We start from the raw sequence: 22,886 nt of genomic DNA, 5'->3' as shown, positions 1-22,886 counted from the left end.
TAAGGGGAATTTATGACAAACTGTGTAACCAGCTCCAGGTTTGTTGGAACAGTCCCCTCTCTGAAGGATCCTGAAGACCACGTCATGGTCCACATTGTTGAAGGCGTTACAGCTGGACGTCCTCACAAAGTTTAGTTTTAAAACACATATCTCAAGCTTCACTTTTTTACGTTTAGCCTTCACACTACTCCCGAGTTTTTTTCCCCCTCAATAGAACCCTTTGGAAACGCTACCGGCCCCTTTACAGCTTGTGTTGTAATTTGGCCAGAAAGTAACAGATGAAACAGATATCTGTTTGTTTCCTGTTTGGGTCTTAATAGTCACAACTTGACTACCAGCGTTTTACAAGCATTTCTAACCCAACTTTAATTAACATTTTCATCTTTCTTGTTTGTTCAAGAAAATAAATCCCTGCTTTTACTTTTCATCATTGCTGCTCCTCATTTGTGGAATTTTCTGCAAAGCAACCAGTTGCAGATCTGCTTCCTGTTTACACTGTTCAGGCTTGGACCCATATTATAGATTATTGGAGATTTCTATCTACTACTCAATGTGAGAGTGAATGTGAAAGCAATTTTGTAACCAGGTTTTTTATTGACTAAATAGATAGGGAGGAGAGCATTTCTTTTTTATCCTCTTCGCTCTTCATCATCTTTCTCAAGCTCTGGTCCCCTCGTTCTCTCTCGACCTCTAACTGCCCAAGCTCCAGCACAAACCTCTCCTGTTTCCTGCGTATCCCTTATAAGTGTCAGAGTTGGTGAGGCAGTGGGACCCAGACGCAGAGTTTTAAACTAAGGAGTCTTTTAATGAAAGGAACAGGAGATCAGGACAGGAGCTCAGGAGACACAGGAATACAAAACACTGGAGAGCAGGACAGGAGATCCGGACAGGAGGACAGGACAGGAGATTAGGACGGGTAGACACGAGAACACAACTACATACGACAACGATCCGACAAGGAGAAGCACAGAGGCTTAAATACACACGGAAGGCAGGGGCAATTAGACACAGGTGAGACACATGAGGACTGGTGCAGACAATCACGGACAGGAAGTAAAGCTAGAGACGAGACAAGAACCCAGACACTACAAAATAAAACAGGAAACAGAACCCGGAGTGTGAAAACATGAAACGCAGGAACAACTAAAACAGCCAGACAAACATACAGGGATATATTAATAAACAGAAAACACTTCTTCAAAAAGAAGTGGACAAAATAACACTCAGAACACCAGACCATGACAATAAGCTCCACAACCCGTTGTATTTGTGCGGTGGACATTGTGGATGTTATGGCTGTGTCCCAATGCTGGGTTCACCACAGAAGGGAGTGCGACCACCAACGCATCCTTGGGAAGATGAATCAATGAGGACGGGCTCTCAATACACTCACCCATGAAACCGTACCACCTCTCATCTCCCTCTGTGCTCAGCCCAGGTCTGGAACACTTCCTGTGGGGGAAGGAAGGCAGGGAACATAGCCTTCCACTACATATTGGATGTTAACATCATTGTCTGTGTGAAAGCACTTATACACTGAGGCCTGACAATCTTGGCAGTTTTATATTAAAGAAGAATAAATTTGTTCCATGTAGTACACACGCTCACACAGAGAAAGAAAAAATGAAGGGGACATACAAAAAATGACTAGGATGTAAATCTATAAAAAAAGTGTTGACTTTCTTCAACCCTTTTCTCTCAGTCAGCCATCATGCTGAAGAGAGTCGGTCTCCAGGAGGCGCACTCCTTGCTTCGTCAGGTCCCAGCAATGAAAATGATGTGATCAGGTAAACTCAGTAGTGCTTATACCACTGACTGCAGTAACTGATCCTGATGAAAACACCTACGGTTCATGCATGTGTTTGAATGTGCGGTGCACTTAAAAGTTTAACTTTGAGAATATGGTTGCGCAATCTTTAACTCACACACCTTGGTGGCTGGTTGGATAGTGGGGGGTTGAGGAGACTGGGGACAGGTGTGTGAGTGGGCATGGAAGGTCATGTGACTGGGATCAGAGGGAAAGTCTGGGGGCATCTGGTGGCTGGACGAAGAATGTCACCCACCTGAAATGACCATCACTTGTTGTTCCTCAGGAAAGTTGTGACGTGGTCGTCATCCTCACAAGTTTGACTGCAGACTACCCTGGCAGTACAGGCGAGGCGGGGGGGCGGGTGACGGCACAGCGTTCTCTTGACCTTGAGGTTACCATGGTGACATTCCAACCCAGGTTAGCACACGGGCTCTTCAGTGTGGGAAGGAAGTGCGGCTGGAGGAAGGGACAGGTGTCTTTATCACCAGCACACAGCTGTATCCATAAATCAAGAGGCACTAAAGCCCCTTGCAACCACAAGTGAGGTGGAGGGACTGTTTTTAGAGCAAAGTCAAAGGATGAACGTTTCTAAGGCTGCAGGATGGCAGCATATGACATGGCACATTATGCAAAACCGCAATATCAGCACTTCATCATAGCCATGGAGAGGATGGAACATGATCGGGCTGAGGACAGGGGGCTTACATTGAGCCATGCAGGAGCCCAATTTTATTTAAGGTTTTGTTTGTTTGCTTTTATCTCTACCTGAGCCAAGCATTTAGGAAATATGCGGGATTATCAGGGTGCCGTTGCTGCTACTGTTTTTATTGTTGCTGTTGTCGTTCATCAGATTGTGTGACTGTCCTTGGTCCTCTGACTGTTAGCATTGACTTCGCTGAGATGTTGTAAAAGCTATTTCTGCCGCAGCATGTTTTCATCTATCATCAATCATCACCGTTGACCACACCACACAAGTGTTAGATTCATTTTGATAATTTTTTGGGACATTGAAAGGAAATAGTCATGAATAACCACAGAGGAAACATGTTGCAGAACTGATCTGGGAGCAGTAGAGTGGAGGAGCTGGAGTGTTGTTGATGTTTACTCCGCTCATGGCCAAGGACAGAAATCCTATTTTAGCTGAGGGAAGAGTATGTGCATCTGCAACCTGATGCTCATTCTACACTCACTTTATGTAATCAGAGAAGATGGCGTTTGAAATTTCCATTTTTGTTTGCAAGAAAAAGTACAACATTTTTATTGTAAGTAATTGTAATTGTCTGTTATCTGATTTCTTCATCCGTTCTTTCTCTGTTGATAAAAGTAAGATTCCTATATTCTGTCACATTGAGAGAACGTTTAATCCAAGACAGCGGTTCCAGGTCACAATGTGAGATACGTCCAACAGCTGATGTAGTTTTATAAACAAGAGTCGGGATTCTGGCCTAAATATTTGGATTTTTAAGATCAGATTTTCCAACTTTTACTGCTTTTATGGCCCAAGACTAAAAGACGAATCGGTGAGTATCGTATGACTATAATGATGGAAAATACAAAAAATACCCCCTTGAGCACATTCAGTACCCTGGGTTACCACATTAGACACCAGACCTCCTTTGCACAATCTTTCATGACTCAAAACTGACATAGTGTAACACATCTCCAACAGATGGACACTAAATTTTTAGTTTACACTTATTGCTTAATGGCCGGTTTATGGTCTGTGTTTACACTCTGAACATTCACACTGAAGTGAAAAGCTGGCCATCATACAGAGAGGGAATAGTGATGCATTTTTTCACACAGCCTCCCCAAGGACAGATTCATAGTGTTGAAGTGGGTTTGCACATATGGAAAGTGTCACAAATCGTTGTGTGAGAAATGACAAAAGAAACCTGGAGAGTGGTGCATTCTTTGGCTCCGTTCTCACCTCCACACAGCTGGCCAATAACAGCAAGAGGTGGGTGTTGAATGTCACATAGTTAGTTAGGTATCCCTAATCTGACATTGGAAAAATGTCTAGCAAGAGGGTTTAAAAAGATGTCCGACCATCAGGCTAGCACTTCATAAAGGCACGTTCACAGATTCATACTTTGTCTCAGTCCAGTATACCTCAATGTAGGATTTGTGACATGATGATTGTGCTACCATTATGTGGGATGCTTCAGGGTGAACTCCAGCAGACACTGGTGAGCATCAGTGTGCCAAGGAGCATGTTGGTGTTTTGGCCTAAATGGTTTCCCCGCAGCAGTTTTTTGAATGCATACAAAGACTTTACCTGTTGAGCGGGTAACCCTTAACTTTCTGTGATTTCATTCACCAAAGTGTAAAAATATCTTGTGATCACAAGTCCTCACTGTTGAGGAATTTTTGACCATCCTCACACATCAGTGTATACGCCTGTATACATTATGTATATTGTATATTACACATTATTTATGTACAGGAGAAAAAAGTGTCCGTCTAATTCCACAGATACTTCCTTCTCTAAGCAGTACCCAAGGTCAGGTTATAGATAAAGGGCCAACCAACAATGCATTGTAGTGTCTACACTAAGACTTTCATATCTAACTCAGATGCACCAGACAGAGAGGCACCAACTTTAACTCTCACCAACTTTAACTCTTTTGCGTATTTCACCAGTGGCAAGACGTAAAGGACACAATGTGATTTAGGAAAGCATACTTAAGGCTGAACTATCCAATATGATGCGAACACCTACATGTAACATAGAGTGTGACAGCAATTCTAGCCTTTCATGGATGTGCTGTTGGAATGGGTGACGCAAGTAGAGGAAGATATATGGGGAAGCTGTGGGAGACATCTTCAGACTTGGGGGGGTGACAATTGCTCATGTTACTCTGTTAGCGTTTGTATATTGTTTCACCTTCTGGTCTCCTTGATCCATCAAGTCCACATTAAAACCTTCTGCATAAGACATCAGCTGCTGCCTGAGTTCTCCTTTCACCAGCTTCCAGAAAACTTCCATAACACACACTCACCAATCGTATACCCTAGTACACAGGGAGCATACATGAATTTCAGTCAGACAGCTCACGTTTGAAATGTTTAGTGCAGCAGAACATGGTTTGTGTTCAGCATCTAGGCTCCAATGTCATCACTCCTCCAGATATGATTACATAGATATAATGGGGTGTGATGAGCAAATAAAAAAAACAAAATAAGCCCCTGAGCCTACAGGTGGATGCTGGGGTAGTGGAGGAGCTGAATCAACTGATAGCAACTCTGAGGCAGCAGCAGTGTGGGGCTGGCAAAGGGAGTGATGGGACATTTTTGCACCCTAAATAGACCGCCTAATTGGGAGGGTGTGTATTATAGAAGATTGTGGAGAATGAAGCATATCAGATGATTGGCGCAGCGCAGCTCGAGTTGGCTGCCTGAAGTAGCTTGCAAGCTTTGCTCCATTAAAAGACTAAAATGTGTTTTCTAAACACACATTAATATGTTCATTTGCAATTTGTTAATTAAGCTCAAATTTGGACCCAGGCTCAGACAGTGATCTGTGTTTCTAATGTACCTGCTGTACAGCCTTTATATTTACCTGGTATTGTTTTGATATCCAGAGCACCAGATATGGGCTTCAAAGGGATGCCCACATAAGAGCCGGGCATGGCGTCAGAGCCTTTGAAACCCAACACTGTTATGTGATGTTGCTGGGTCGACTGTCCGTCATCCTGACACACTCATAAACAAGCGCTCCCACACAGGGAGACGCATGTGATGAGGAGGAGCTTCCTAACTCATTTGTCGTGCACTGTGTTAACATATGTTCATATTTAGATATGTTTGAGGAGTGTGTGATTAATATTTCGGATGTGTGCTAACTTTGTTGCCACCTGCTGTTGAATAATCAAGCATCTGGGTTTAATCCCTGGAAACTTTGACTTCAGGCACATTTTGGTTGAGATGAGTGAAGATAATTCAATATAATTTATCAATATGCAGTTTGAAAAATGTAATATTTACAACTGTTATATTTAATTTCTGCCAATAGATCAGCCTTAAATCCTTAACATTGGCCCTTTAAAGAGTAAGTGTGAGGGGAAGGGGGAGAAGCTATTGGACTTTCAAAGTCCTCTACACATAAATGCCAGAACTTTGGCTTTTGTCTCTATACCCTTCAACATTTTACCAACAGCCGAAACAATTACATATTTAATTCTTCCCGACCTTCTGATGTGACCCATTTCCTGATTTCATCACAGTGGCATGATATAAGTTTCAGAGAAAGATCATGGTCATCATCACAGCAGAAGTACAGCATTCACCTTCCAAATAATAATAATGATGATAACGATAATAATAATAATCATAATAATATATAGAGCTTCTGACAATGCTTAAACAGACTTTACATGGATTCAAAAAGCAGAGAAAGCAACTAATTAAAAAACATAAAATACACATTGTAATTCCATATTCAAAGCAGTTCTAAGGAGTTGGGTTTAAAATAATGTTTTGAAGGTGGACAGGTCAGTGCAGTCTCTGATTGGTTTGGGGAGAGAGTTGCAGAGGGAGGGGGCAGCTGTGGAAAAGGCTTCGTCACCCTCACCTCCTGTGCGATGTCCTGGGTGGGGGTGACAGGAGGTTGGCCTGAGGAGCGGAAGCTACAGGATGGAGTGGTGGAGCATGTCAGTAATCTACCAGTAATGTACCAGGAATCTGTATGTATTCGATTGGCCATTACAATGCAGTGCTGGATAGCAGTTGCATTTGCAATAAATGTTTTAATCATATTATTAAAGTTACTAAGATGTGATTGTTAAAATTATGAAAATAAGATGCCTCCATACGCTGATGCATTTCTGAATATTCCCAAATAGACTGGTGGTTCACAGTTAATTGTGTATCTATGAGTGTGATACACTGGACCTTGGATAATACTGACAACAGATGCTACCAGTCTGAGAGAAAAAGAGTCTCAGAAAAGTCCATGGGAGGAGTTCAAATTAAACCTGGGGAAAATAATCCATAAAATGGAAATAAAAGCACAAAGGAGGGATTTATTAGCAACTCAAAAGAAAATGTCCAACAATATCCACTGCAGAAATTAAGCTTCCCATAAACTGGAGGAGAAGTTGAACTAGATGTGTACAGTGTTGACAACAAGTTCAATAAAAGTAAAATATGAATGATGAAATAAACATAATACACAAGCAAGTGAAAATGGGGAGGAGCACAGGGGAGGAGAGAGCCGAACAAATCACAACAACAAGAAACAGACGGCACTGAGCCACATGTGCGTCACTTCTCATCTCCCCTCTCATCTTGTAGCTCTTTTCATCTTTGAAAGCAAACACTGCAGTTTTTGGCTCAGACGTCGTCACGTCCCACTTCAGCAGCTCTGACTTCTCCAGAGTTAATCTGCTCATTTTTTCTTTATGTTCTCTTCATCATGTTTGACTCTCTGTACCTGCACTGCTTTCTTCACTGCGTAGTACTGCATAGAACTATGGTTATTACGTCAAATGAAACAGTCTATATCATTATGTTTGTCAAGAAATCTTATGAGCAGAAGCAAACCAAGTATAGCTAGTATTAACAACTGTGTATCGCAAGTTAGATCTTATCCCTCTGACATGGAGCGCCACTGTTTTCCATAAACAGATTAGAAAGATCAGTGACCTCAGCCACACGTCTGCACTATGGGTGACTTGTTCCATTACCAGGAACACACACACACATACACGTGCACACACACACACACACACACACACACACACACACACACACACACACACACACACACACACACACACACACACACACACACACACACACGGAAGTTTTGTAATCCAACATGGACTGTCCTGCTTTTCCAACTCACTACTGCACTAAATGTGGATTCCTCCACAAATTAATACAGAAATAACAATATATCCTCCTACATAGTAGTGAACCATTATTTTAAAGAACATTTTTGGCATAAACAAAAACACTTTCTTCGATATAAAGATCGATAACCAACCTCATGTCTGTGCATTATGCTTGAAGGTGGAGCTATAGGAAGCTATTAAAACATAGATTTGGCACATACACTGCAAACTGTTGGAGCTTGGGCTCTTCGAGGATAATTTGGGTCAAATTCATGCAAATTACCCAGTTTTCTTTGTTTTCTGTCTAAGGAAACAGACCGCTGTCAATGAAAATCAAGTGTTTAATCTTGTTAATATGTCCGTAGGTAAATGGTCTGCAATTAGTCTTGATGAAGACTCAAAGCACTTTGCATTCAAACACACAATTCATATATACAGTGCAACTATGTGCAGCAATTTCTCATCATACATCACTCACACGGACCAAAGTTTATCTTATATTAGCAACACGTAATTGATGTTCTTAGTCAAGTTTTCTATTGTTTTCTGTTACATCTCTAACGTAGAGCGATGCATAAATTAAATCACTGTTCTGGTACATCGACTTGTTGGCGACCCTGTACAATTATCTCTTCTTCTTTGTCTTCAGAGCTGGTTTCCAGTCCCAACATATCTGCCACAAATAAAGATGGGGCTGATTTGCATATTTATAGTTCAGTGAATATTGCAAAGAGTTTTGAGTCATTTTAATAAAAAGAACAGATTTTTTTAATGGAAAATGTCTGACTGTGTGTTTTGGAGGAACAAAGGTGCTTTTATATGGATTTGATCAATACCAGGAGAGGAGCTTTAAGAAGTTAAGAAATAACTCCAACATGTAACTGCCCCAAAAACCACAAAGTGTAATTTTTACATTTCGTAAAGGTTGGCCTTGGACAGAGCCAGACAAGCTGTTTTCCCCGTTGTCAGTCTTTATGCTCAGCTTAGCCTTCTCATGGCTGTAGGTAATGATTTTGCATTCAGACATGAAAGAGGCATGGAAATAATACAAGTCTTTCCCAAAACCTATTCTTTGGGAGATTTACACTGGGCCAGACAGGATAGGGAAGTCAGGACGTACTGAGAGACGGACTAACACACTTTGAACAATGCCAACCTTATTTTTTACATTTGTCAAAAATCCCAATCAATCCTTGCCACACAGATGTCCATGCTGTATAAATACTGCACATGCAGTGGGGTGGTCTCCGGCTTTTTAGACCCCACTGTATATACATCATCATCATACAGACATCACTATACATCATTCATCTAAACCATGTAAAGCCATTCAGTACACACCAGCAAAACATTGAAAAATGATGACAAAGATTGGACAGGCAGTGAAAGACACCAGAATTGTACTTTAATTGTCTTTTCATTTGCATGCTCCATACAGGTCCGCACCAGACACATCACACAGCAGTAGCTTAATTGGGTAACACAGGGTAAGTGCTTTCACAGGCTGCCTCCCTGTTCACTGCTGCTGGGAACATGGAGCTTTGGCTCCTCGACAAACATCTGTATTTGCAAGAAGGCAAATCTGTATGTCGCTGCAGTAAATTATTTCTCTCTCTCTTTTTTTTCTTCCACAGACGCACATTTACCTTGGTCAAAGCCCCTTGCCAACCCACAGTGCTGCACGTTATGATTTATGAGCCTGACTTCTTTTCCAGACGATTGCCTGACTGCTGAAGGATATTACCTGCTGCAGCTCTGGCCACAACTCAGACTGTTGGAGAAGGTACAAAATGTGTGTGTTCACATGTGAACACGTGTGTGTTTTTGCCCCTCACGTACCGAGGAGCAGCAGGTTGGTAGATAACTCAGAGCACCGTCTCCTCGTGAGCCCGCTATCTAGCGGATGGCGGGAGGTGTCTGATGTACGGCCTTTTCACAAGAAGCAGATGTTTGAGCAGAAAGGTTATTTCAGTACTTGAGGATTAAAGACGGGTAAATCATGTGGCTGGCAAAATGTGTTCTATTTTGAAATATCACAGCTGCTTTATACTTGCATGACTCACTCTACCTTTTTAATCAGCCGCAGTAATAAATTTAATGAATAACAACTGCAGCCACAGCTTGAGCACAGCCCTCTGAGGCCCTTCATGGAAGTCAGAATGGGCTTTTGAGTGGATTTTCATCTTACTGTATATTAAAATGTATATTTGTAAATCCACATACAGCACTGGGGAAATTAGTCAAATTCTTTATGCTTTATGTCAACTGTGAATTTAATACTATGCTTTACACAGGGGGATATAGTTGCACCGGCAGAAAAGAAGCTCTCAAATCAAACCTGGCCATGCCAACACGCCACTGAACCTATCATCACTAATTACTCCGTGTCATGGTAAACACGGTCTTTAGGAAACGTCCTGTCGACACCTCGGGCGCTGCCTGACAGCCAGAAAATCAGGCTCTTGGTCAAAAATCTGTGACACTTAAAGACTGTCGTTTGCAGACGGGAGGCACACATCATGAATCCATTTGACATGCCAGGCAGGCAGTCTGCCTATCCAAAGCAGCTCTGCTCCAGTACTGCATTAGCACTTTGCAGGAAGTCGTCGGTGTGAACAGAGCATAATCTTTGTTTGGGGATCTGTGGCATGGAAACACAAATGTCCCCTTGCTCCCAAATGAGACTGACCGCGGAGCGGAGGGAGCAGGGTGGAAACTCCACAGCATCCTCATGTGAGCTGGATTCCAATTCATGTGACTGAAGAGGATTATCAGAGTGTTAGTTTGCTATAAACATCATAGAAAAAATAGTCGCTGTATAGCTCTCGCACCACGAGTCAAGGAAAGGTCAACCGCTCAGATGTGGAAGCTCAAAACAAACGGGATTATTCAAGGTCACCGCGAGAAAACAGTCACATGATTTGATGTTAGTCATCAAGAATAAGCCTCATAATTCTCCTCATGCAAGAACCATTCGTACTAAAAGATTTGTTGTTGTGCGTAGAGTTGTGCGTACAAGGGATTTGGGAGAACTTGCCATATTTACCAATTTTCTCATATTGTGAGTTTTTTTACAGGTACAAACATAATTAATGGGAGTGAAAGACCTGTCGTAGGAATCACAGGAATTTTTTTTTCTGTTATTTAAGTTTTTCACACTTGAATTGTATAAATAATTGGTTTGGTGCAAATATAAATAAATATATTAACATACACCATTTAATTGTGTTGACTTGAATTATAATATGATAAATGGTCTGTATTTAAATAGAGCTTTTCTAGTCTTGATGACCACTCAAAGTGCTTGACAGTACAGATTTTTGCCATTCACCCATTCACCAATTCACCCCTTTATCTATGAGGGGCAATTCTGGGTTCAATATCTTGCCTAAGGACACTTCGGCATGCAGTTGGGTAAGACTGGGATCGAACCCCCGACCTTCTGGTTAGAGGACGACTGCCACAGCCACCCCTAAAATCAAGAAAATAATAATAATAATAAACAGCGTCATGGCTGAACTACTTCTTTTGGATGCCTGAGACGTTTTTAAAAGGCAACCTTCAAGTCAAACCATTTCTATTTGACTTCAGCTGACACTATATTAACACCGTTTGTTATATTTCCCCACTGTTTGGCTCAAGCCAGTCCCTTAATTCCACTGCTGAAGCAAATAAAGATGACCAACTTTTGTGCTTTTGACTTCCAACAGCAGAATGTTGGCTTGATGTTTCCTGTGCAATACGAACAGGTGACATTATTCAATTTTGTACGCATTTTTTTTTTTATACCAACTCACAATACGAACAAATGTAATGTTTACAGAGAAACTTGGGATAAGAATACAAACATGTTCCTGCTTGAGGCCCATTGCTTTTCACACATCATTCCCTCAACCCCATAGGCCAATCGTCTGCTTTGTTACAGCCACACAGGAAACACCATGTCATTTGTGTTGTTGCATAGGTGCAAGGGAAACCTGCACATGTGTATTCAAAGTAAAAAGGGTTTTAAGCCTTATTCTGGAACTAACTTTTGAAGCAGTGTGTATCTGATTTGACTGCTGATTCTATACATGCAGTTTTTATGTTCCAGTGACCATTGAAAGTGCACTTGTGGTTGTCTCCCCAGTCATTTAGACAGGAGCCTGGTCTCGTTAGCCTGAAATAACCGCCGAGTGGTGAGACTTGCCTGTGAGGACGTTGATGCATCTGACAGAGGAAAAGTGGACAGGATGATAGCTTGGCTGCTGTGTGAAAAGGGTGAGCCCTTTGTCCTCTGTGGTCAGTGATGATGGTGCCCTCTACTGCTATTTCCAGACGCTGTGGGATTTGGCAGTGATCAGCTGTCACAACCATCAAAGACCGTCTTTGCATTTCCAGCTTTCAGCTAAATGAGGAAAGAATCACACAGAGGTTAATGGACTATGGACAGCTATTTTTTCTGAACTAGCTGTTTTTGTGGTTTGAACTGAAAAAGCAAAAATCTTTTAGTGGTTTATGTAATAAACTGTTTAGACAGCGATGGACACATATAACCCATCAGAGGCTTCTGATTCATAAACTGTTGTGCTTTTCCTCACTCTCAATCCCAGCCGTCTCTCCACCCATCTCTGTTGCCCTTTTGCACTCATGACGGCAGTGGCACATCACGTAAACAAAGGCCTTCCTCTCTGCTGAAGTGGAGCTGGGCTGAGCGAGGGGAGTGGGCAGCACCAGTTTCCTGAGTTCTGGATGCAGGTGGTGGACAGAGCAGGACAGTCTGGTCTCCACAGAGTCTCGCAGCTAGAGTCCGGTTACATTCATGAGATGGCTGACATATCATGATACCCATTCATCTGGGTGTCACTGCATTCCACTTTCATGTTGCAGGAGCATAAATAACAGCTGCTGTCAAAACAGCGGCCAATGCAGCGGCCCACCAAAATTACAGGTGAAAATAGTGTGGAAGTAATAAATTGTGTTTCTTTTTTTTAAATTGAATGAAAATGAAGATGGTAACTGCACTTGATTTTTTTCTTAAAGGGTTAGTGTGTAGAATCTAGTGACATCTAGTGGTGATGTTGCATGTTGCAGTGGAACACCCCTCACCTCACCCTCCCCTTCCAAACATGAAAGAGAACCTGTGGAAGCCTTCAGTTGTCAGAAAAACTCAAAATGTGTTTAGTTTGTCCAGTCTGGGCTACTGTAAAAAACATGGCGGCCTCCTTAGAGATTACCCGCTCCAGATGTAAATATAAAGTATTTAAATATAAAGGGCCCATTCTATGGTAAAGAAAACAATCATTTGTACAATTAAGATGAAACAGACAAGTGAATACGTCGCCAGGATTATTTTATATTCAATCTCTTTCACCTAAATCTTACACAGTGGACCTTTAAGTTGACATTGACATTGTGCAAATTCCTCCCCACTAACTCGTACCAACATCTGGCTTTTGTCTGCAGTGGGAATGGGTACAATCAGCACTGACCCCCGGGTCAAATGACTCTGCAGTAGACACAAGTTTTTTATCGTGCTAATTTCTTCTTCTTGTTCTTTTTCTTCTTCCTCAATTTGGCAGTCTAGACGCTAATGTTGCACCTTTCTCAAGGCGACGTTATTGAGCACATTAAACTCCCCTGCTAGCAATGGGAGGGAGTGAATCAACCTTATTTAGCGTGTTTAACCGTGTTTAATATGTTCGCGTAAAAGAGGAATAAAATATCCTCTAATGCAGAGGTCTTCTACAGGGGGTCCGCGACCCCTAGGGGGTCCGCGGAGGTACTGCAGGGGGGTCGCAAAACTTTTGGTTGATTAGACATTTTTTTTATTTTTTTTTATAAATTATGATTTTTCCAACCAATTTTGTTCCCACAAATTTAAATGTCTTTAAATACACATTAACATGAATCTGTGAATTATTTTAATAGCTCAGTGTTGTATGCAAGATTTATGTTTATAAATGGCAGTGGCACGGCCACCCTGTACCTTGCACCTGTTTAAAATAAAAACATGAATATATGAACCTGTGTATTATTTGAATAGCTTAGTATTGAATGCACAATAACAGGGTAGCTATGTTTATACATGGCACTAGGCCCAGTTTGATATAAAACACAATTTTATACAATATATATAGTAGGGGGTCCCTGCTCCATCTCTCCATCAGTTTGGGGGTCCTTGGCCTGAAAAACGTTGAAGACCCCTGCCCTAATGTATGAGCTCACTTCAGTGATGCTCATTATGTCTTAACTGTGTTAATGAGGAGGTTGCTCTTCTTCCCTCAGCAGCCTTGACCTGCTTCCTAAAAGAAGCCATTCTTACTGGATCGCCATCTTCACCTTTTAGCACTTTCCTCAAAGGCCCTGGTGACTTTCTATTTAAAGATGCTGTATATAATACTTCATATCAAAGTCCTGAGTGAATCTAATATGACTAATATGAGCTGAGATGATGATGCATGTGAGAAATGGACATTTTGCTTTGAGCAACACCAAAGAGAAATATTCAGTCAGGTTTAATGTAGAGAATCACACTAGAACAGAATTCTGACCAATAGGAACTCCAGCATAAAAAAGTAGACAAGGCCAATAGCATTGTAAACCATACATTTTTAAATGTATATACATTGGTTATTGCAGACCATAAATTGTAAAAGAAAAAAATCGAAGTTATTGAGGATCGCAATTTCAATATTTTTTTGACAGGTACCTTTTCACTGGTTCTATATAAATATAGTTTCTCTGATCCTGTTAATTTCATAGCCCCAAACCGACTTTAAAAAATGAGTTTTTTTTCCTTTCTTGCTGCAGCCGGTGGCTGTAGTATGTTGTTGTCTTCCGCAGTTTGTCATGAAAAACTTACTGCTGACAGAATGATTGACTGTGTACAACAATGGAATTCAATACTTACTTTCATATTTGCAGAGTAACCTGTACTTAGTGCCACATGCCCACATCTGTGACTGCACATTTTACAATGGGTTTTGATGTGTGCTTGCAAACGCCCCGTCTTTTCACAGGAACAGGAAATAGTGCCGGTGGTATGGGTATGTAATGTGTTGCCAAGTTTAAATGCCAGCACTAAAAATACCCAGCAGGAATGCAGGACTTGGCAGCAGCGGCAGATTGGTGGCCCCTGCTCTGTCGCCACTCTCAGAGCCTTTTTTGACATAAGAGGGGCGTCAGACTGAAACCTGACGCCAGCTCTTCGGTTCTGCTCCGCTTTAATCTTCTATTTTGTTCTTGGAGACTTTTCAGGGGATACTTGAAGAGAGTCCTAGAGTAGATGAAAGGGGGATTTAGGAACAGTCCTTACATAAGGTCTCTGAGAAGAGCACACCTGCACATCTCAGCAGATCAAACTTAAGTGTGATGCCAACACTTTCTTTAAGGAGAAGGGCACCAGCAATTTGCACAGCAAGGGAATGTTCTTTAACAACATACATTTGTCAAGTGACATAGTCCTCTAGTGGCTGTAGAAAAATGGTGTTGTCCTGCTGATAGAGGCGTCAAATCAGAAAACACTTATATGTTATTCATATATTTAAAATATAATGTTGAATTATGAGGACTGGTTGGTGATGACCTGGATGATTTCACAAGCAAACACTGTGATGAAGAGCTGCTCTGTCAGACCTCTGACATGAGAGGTCCTGATGTTAAACCCTGAGCTTCTCCAAACAAAGTCACCCACTGCTTGGTCCCTCTAGCAGGGGTGGATTTAGTGATTTAAGGGCCCTGGGCAGAGCCAAGCATGGGGCCTCCCTTTAACCTTTTTTTCATTCTTCCTCTCGTTGAGAGTGCGTGAAGGTGTACTGTCAGTTTGGGTAGTTATGCTTGCTCTACTGAGCAAGGCCAATGTTGGGTGGCTGAAGTGATTTAAATGAACTAAAATACAATTGCCTTCTCGTGTGATCTGACTTTTACTCTTTCCCATGCAAGGCAGATAGATAAATAGAGAGAGAGAGAGAGAGAGAGAGAGAGAGAGAGAGAGAGAGAGAGAGAGAGACATTTACTCTCTGTGGTGGTGAAGATCTTCTGTTTAACACAGGGTTGTAACAATATATATAATTATATTTAGACCAGTGGCAAAGGAGGGGAAGGAGAAGCTGTGACCTAGAGTTCAATATGACTTCTGAGATTTGTCTATGTTAAATAGTGAAATGTATCTTTTACTCTGTTGCCTAGATATGAGCGACAGCGTTTTCTTTTTTCCTGTGTAAGTTGAGCGGCGCTCTACCTCTTGACCTCTTGTGTTTCTTTGTCCTCTCAGCACCAGCTTTGGGTCACTTCTGTTTTATTCATGACGGTCCAGCCAGGCTTGGTAAGGCTGGTAATAACAAGTGGAAAAAGATTCCTCTCACTGTAATAACTGCATGTCTGACTCTGTCATAACTCCTGTCTGATTAGAGCCAACAGGGTGTTTCACATTAGTAAGGTGTACGATTTGCAGACACTGTAGTAAAATGGCTAGTTGAGAATGACAGAAAGCTGATTTAACATCAATGAGTCAAACTATTTAGTCCAAACAAATTAATTCCACATTGGTCAGTCAGACTGTATTTGATGGGGGGTGATATGAGGGGTATATTAAGCTGCAACATGCAACTTCACCACTAGATGTCACTACATTCTACACACTGAACCTTTAAGACCTGGGACTATAATATAATAATAATATAATATCCAGCCAGAGGGATCTGATCAGCTCAGGTGTGAACACACCTAAGACGAGGACGAATTTGAGATCTGATCACTCAGACCACATTCAGAGGTGGTCTGGGACGCATTTGTCTACATTCTTGTGTGGATGCCAATGTGTCCTGGGCCACATATGAAGGACCACCTACTCAGCCGACGTCCTCTGACCTGCAGTTTCACAATGAATCCTAAGTATTTTTACACCTCTCAGTTTCCAAACATTGAATTATTTGTGGTTACCGCCACAGTATTGAAAGTATTGTACATTTAATTGCCCCTTTTTCTCAAATGAACAAATTGTCATTCATTGTAAAGCAATGTGCAGCAAATTGATTCACTATTCACTCAGCCCCTCCTGACTCTGCTCTCTACCGCTACACCACACACACACACACACACACACACACGCACACACACACACACACACACACACACACACACACACACACACACACACACACACACACACACACACACACACACACACAGACACACACACACACACACACACACACACACACACACACACACACACAGACACACACACTCAGGACTCATTCTAATAGCAGGTGTGAAAAGACGTACTTTAGAGTTGACCACTAGTGATCAGATATCTCAGGACTGATGTTAATCCCAGTTCTGAACTGGGCCTCAGGTGTTTTCCACTGAGAACCAAGGTCTGACCCACATCAGAGACGAATCAGCTGAAGGGTTTAACTTGAAATAAAAAGTACAGACTTTAGGCCTGGAGCTGCACAACTGTTGGTTTCTTAGTTAAACTAGTTCAGAAATCCAACAGGCCTATTGGGCCAAGGCTGAAATAATGCTTTGATAATTTTCAGAAGTAATTCACAATAGGTTTTGCACATTACCTGAGTCATGGATGTATCGGGAAAGTGGAGCAAACAGACAGAGGATAAACAGACAGATAGCTTTTCCAGCTGTCTGTGAACTGTGCCACCTGAGTGCATTTTAGAAGATGACTTTTCAAGGGGCTCCTCTGCTGGGAACCGGCTCTGAGCCCGTCTCACATGCTGCTGCTGCCACTGCTGCTGCTTATGGGTTTGTCACACGGTGCCGGGTTAACCCATGCTGCATTACTAAATGGCCTCCATCTGACTTTGATTATGGCAAACGTCACAAAGCCACAGGATGCTAGGAAGATCAAACACTGTGAATTGGCTTATGGGAGTGCATGTGACTACATGCATGCGCATGGAGTTACAAAACAAGAAGAAACTGAGAATATTTGGACTTGTGGGTTTCTACTGAATAAGTCAGAGGGATAGATATGTGTTCTACATCAATAACTCATGAGCACAGTATTTGCTGCACACAGAGCAGACCTGACCAATGGTGTGGTTCCACATCATTAGGGTTCCACAAGTGGAGGTTCCAGATGTCGATATGAATAAGTCTAGTGACACACCTCTGGATGGGGTGTGTACACTTCTCCAGATATACAGTACAATGGTGATGTAGTGTGACGAGGGGAGAAGATGTTTTTTGGCTTTAGTGATTACTCTGTCTGAAAAATACGTTTAATCATTTCCTCAGCACTTTCTTCTGCTAAATGTTTTTGTATGTAACACAATAATAATTTGCATATATGTACATACTTGTTACTCACAGCCGTTTCCCGTTGTCCTTTAAAACCTCATCCATTTATTTGATATCCTTGTAAAAAGGCTGCTGTGTGTTGTACAGTGTGTTGCTTTCCTTATCTACATTTTAAATTCTCTCTATGTCAATGTTGACTGCTGACTGCACGCTAACATGACAATGCATTACAATGACAATGCATTACATGCATTACATGCTTATGTTAAGCAGGTATAAACTTTACCTTAGTTTAGTGTGTAAGGATGCTAACATTAGGTAAATGACACTGTAGACTAAATATACCTGAGGTTAATCTTCAGCCTCTAAACTGTCATCATGAAGACATGTCTGAAAACACACTGGCTTTTATTTGTTTGTGCAACATGTTATTTGCGTTTGTGTGTTATTTCTATTAATTTATTATTCTCTTCTGTCTTATTACAATTTATCCTGAGGGGGACACACTGCACTCCAATAAATTATGATGACATTTTAATCTAAAAAAAAAAAAGAATTAAAATTCATTCATCCTCTGTGGAGCATCAATTGAAATCCATCCAGTACATACAGTATCCCCACTCATGTTCCCTGTGTGTCTCAACTGGTGGCTCTGATTTTTGTGACAGCCAAAATGTCACAAAAATGTATCTCAAAAGAAACATATTATACGTATCAGCTCTTGTCTCTGCTTCCTCCTTGAAACAAACAGCGTGACGGCAGGGAGTGAGAAGCAACGTCCTTCTGGGACACCATTCAAAAGGCTTCGGGCAGGAAGGTACTTATTGTGAGAAACACAAAATGCAGCACTTACTGTACCACTTGTATTACGCAGTGTGGTGTGTCTCTGTAATTACACAACTGGTAAGAATTTGGGGTGCACATGTCCACCAAGATAAACATGGGTAACATGCCGGCAGAACGGAGAGCCAGCCATGTGGACACAGACAGTTAGTGAGCCCTGAGGGTTAGCAACAAATTAGCTCAACCACAGCAGGAAACAACAAGCATCAGGCTGCATTATGCCACCGTACCCCACTCTAATCTCTGTTCACAAGGTCCTGCAGTTAGAAAACCTCACAGATGGGACCTGACGAACACTGCATCACATTCACCCTGAGCTGCAGTGTACAGGTCACTCAGGAACTGAAATAGGCACTGACCCCGAGACCTGTCATGATATTTGTCTGTGTGCAGCCCGAGGTGGAAAGGCAGGGTTTCCCTCTTATGTCAGATGAGTGCAGGTGATGAGATAGTCTGGGGGAAAGCATGGTAGGAAGTCCCACCCTGCAGGTCAGCAGGGTCACTTTCCCATGGTGAGATAAACAAGGGCGTGCAAGTAATGCACAGGACATCAGGTTAACGTTCAGCATTTTGACAAAGCAATAAATTAATGCAAGGTTGGGCAAAGTTTTATGTTAATCACGCACTAACAATGTTAATTTGTTGGATCAAAGAAACAAAGAAACACGCTGATCATTATGCTACTCTGAGACTGGGGCAAGTTTTGTCCTGAGGATTACCCTTGTGTGATTTCATGAAATCATAGTTAATGCCTTTGGTGGCAACAAATTCATTTAGATGAGGTGTCCTGTGTAAGGCAATTTGTTCTGAGAGTGGCAGCAGAGGAAAGGCAGTTCAAAGTCCTAAATAAAAAGGAGGTGAAAAAGGTGATATCATTTTGAATTATAATATATTCAGAGGTTCTGTGTGCAGGATGTAGTGGTATATAATGCTGAATATTTCTCTGCTCACCCTCCTCTTGTAAGCATGTAGGTGTAGGAGAACCTTGGTTGCTTTCAGATAACAGAACAGCGTCATAAGTCCGCTATAATCAGTGTTTGACTCACAAAAGACAGTGATTCTTAGTTTCAACTTAAATGGTAAATGGTCTGTATTTATATGGAGCTTTTCTAGTGATGATGACCAGCTTTATTGCCATTCACCCATTCACACACATTCATACAGTGCATCTATGGGCAGCACTTTGTTTTTCTTTGAGGAGTCATTCGGGGTTCAGTATCTGGCATGCAGATGGGACAGACCAGGATCGAACTGATCGAGCCTGTGCAAAGAGCTGATTATCAATTACAATTACACGACTGCCTTCCTCAGTGTAGCAATCGACCAGAAAAGGGGACGAAACTCAAGACAAGTAAACAAAAATGACCATTACCTGAGCATCCATTCATTTCATGTAGCAGCTACATAAATCATGAGGTATATAATATGATATTCACATAGTGCATACACAAAAATAGCAGTTGCCGTTCTTCTCTGTGATTTTTTTTGTCTTACTCATCCATGTGAACATAAGTCTAACTCCATTCAGCATCATATAGACACGTGGTGGATTAAATCATTCAGTCACATTGGTTCTTAATATTGTTAAATCTGTGCTAAAAAGTCTCCTTCCTTAACTGGACAGACATGTCCTTTAACATGATGGAGTCAAACACGTCTTGAGAATTGGGTATGACTGAAATGAGCATGAGCCTGTTCATATATATTTCCATTACGTATAATAGGCCTCATTAAACCTAACAATGGTTGTCAAATATAGTTTAGGAGAATGCATTTTGTGAGCTTGTGTTTTAACCACACAACGTCCCTTCTACCAATGAATGCAGGGGGGGGGGAGTCCATGTCATTCAAACACAATACACACTAAGTGGCTGCAGAAGTCAACTGGAAGTTTCCCATTGTTTTTTTTTTTCTTTTCAGCCAGAACAATTAGAACAGGATAAGCCTGTACTTGTAAGTTTACAAAACTGACAAATCTGAAGTTATGTAGCAAGTGAAGCTAACAGTCTATATACAGAAAGCTTTCCTTCTAGTTTGTTTGTAATAATTCACTATTAGCTCAACAAGCACGTTGTGGTTGTGCAAAGATACAGCAGTGGAAGGGAGCTGCTGGAAATATTCTTCTACGTGTTTATGGTTTGTTGAACACATGATGTGATAAAGGACCAAAACACAGTAGAGAACATTCAGCTTTTCTCTGTTCATCTGGCTGCAGCCCAGTCTTTTAATGGTATTGAAACCCCTGTGTGAACGAATGGTACATATAAAAATGAACAGCAATGCACCCTTACAATTTGAAGTCTCCAAGTAACCTATGCTGCATGTCTTTGGACTATGGGGGAAAGCCAGAGTGCGCAGAGAAAACCTGCAGAAGTAAACTCCACATCGAAAGCCTGCAGTCGGCTGGCAGGTTCATACATTGGATACGTTAGCTGTATCTCAATTCAGGGGCCACATCCTTCAGAGGCTGCATTTGAAGACCGATAGTGTCACAGCAGTGCGACTAAGCTTTCCCATTTCGAAGGGCCCTGCACATGTGGAAGGCAAATGCATCCTTTAATCTCCGAGACACAATGGCTCCGATTGTTGGATCCTTCCTCACCCTACCTTTCCCAGGATTCATTGCGCTTCAGTGACAAACTGTTTCCAGAGAGGTTCATGGCACCAGTAAGCGACAAGACTTCCAGTGCTTGAGTATCGTGCATCAACTCAGCTGAACAGTTAAAAGTACACAATTGCAATTAGGGGCGGGACGAGTTGATGATGCTGATCATGAAAAGCCTCAGTAGACCAGACGGTTTTGGTTCGGCCTCCGCTGTCTCAACGGCCCCTGAAGGAGGTGATATTCAGAGGAATGCAACCCCTGAATTAAGATACAGCTTTTAGAATATTTAAAAGCAAGTATTTACTGTATTTACTTTAACTCAGGTAAAAGGTTAATGTAGTACTTCTACTTTTTGTCTACCTATTTGTACTTTTATTTAAGTTAAATGTTTGAATACTTCCTTTACCACTAACAACAAGAGTAGATTGTCAGACAGTATCAGAAACTCCGACATAATCAAGCTCGTTTGTGTGTAGATGCAACTGTCTGAAAGTGTTTGTATCCCCATTCATACGATTCACCCCTCTCTAGTACCAGGCTTTCTTTAACATAAAGATGTTGCCTTCAGATGTGCTTGGGCAACATATTGTACAACCTGCATGGTTTGTTTGAGGCTCTCTGAGGCCTCTGCAACCATCACAAACACTTCTTTGGTTGATCAGTACATGAATTCCTTGCTCCATACTTCGAAGGAATTTCTGTTTCTACCTTCACTTCTGTACTTTCCCCATTGCCTGTCACCAGAATAAGATATGTTGCACTGATAAAAAAAATCCTTGTGCTAGATCCATGAGGATTATCATTTACCTTGTAGGACATGCATCTGTTGCCCTATACAAGCTCAAACTAACATACAGTCAGGGTTTATGTTCATGCTAAATGATTAGCCAGATACCCAAGTGGGCCATAGGATGACATGGGGCAATCCTCTGAGCCTGCCAGGAGAAAATCCTGTACAGACACACTCTACGTAGCGTTCTCGTTCGGTTCTCTCTTCAGCAGATGCTCGTTTGTCAAGCTGCCTTCGTCATGATGAGAAGCATTTTTGGCAGAATTCAAAAATATAGACAATCAAGGGAAATTGGATATCATTATCAGTGATGTGCTGGACTTAGATGTAGGGGGAAATAATCTGATTCACATGAATGGGCTTCCCATAAGAAAGGTACACAATTTTTTTATTTATCATAATCATGCTGTGAATCCCCTCTGAAGGAATCATCGCTCTATTTTACTATTAATTCCTATAAAAAGTGTGCTGTACAACCAATGGTATGTGGCCCTTCAAAAACACTCTGTGCTCATCCAAACATAACAGTAAGTGCTGAATCGATCATTCGGACACAATGCACATTAATCTGCTGCTGTAACACCCTCCACTCCTGTGGTTTCAGACTTTCCACCAGAAGCTGGGTGCAGAGGATTCAATCCTATTCAGCCACAAAAGCATAGGCAAGGTCCAACACTTATGTTTAGTGATACGGCCTGGCTCACAGTTTGTGTTCCAGTGTGTTGGACGGGATTGAGGTCAGGGCTCAGTAACATTCCA

Source organism: Hippoglossus stenolepis, chromosome 12, assembly GCF_022539355.2.
Source record: "Hippoglossus stenolepis isolate QCI-W04-F060 chromosome 12, HSTE1.2, whole genome shotgun sequence".
NCBI lineage: Eukaryota > Metazoa > Chordata > Actinopteri > Pleuronectiformes > Pleuronectidae > Hippoglossus > Hippoglossus stenolepis.
Note: the sequence above shows the minus strand (reverse complement) of the source record.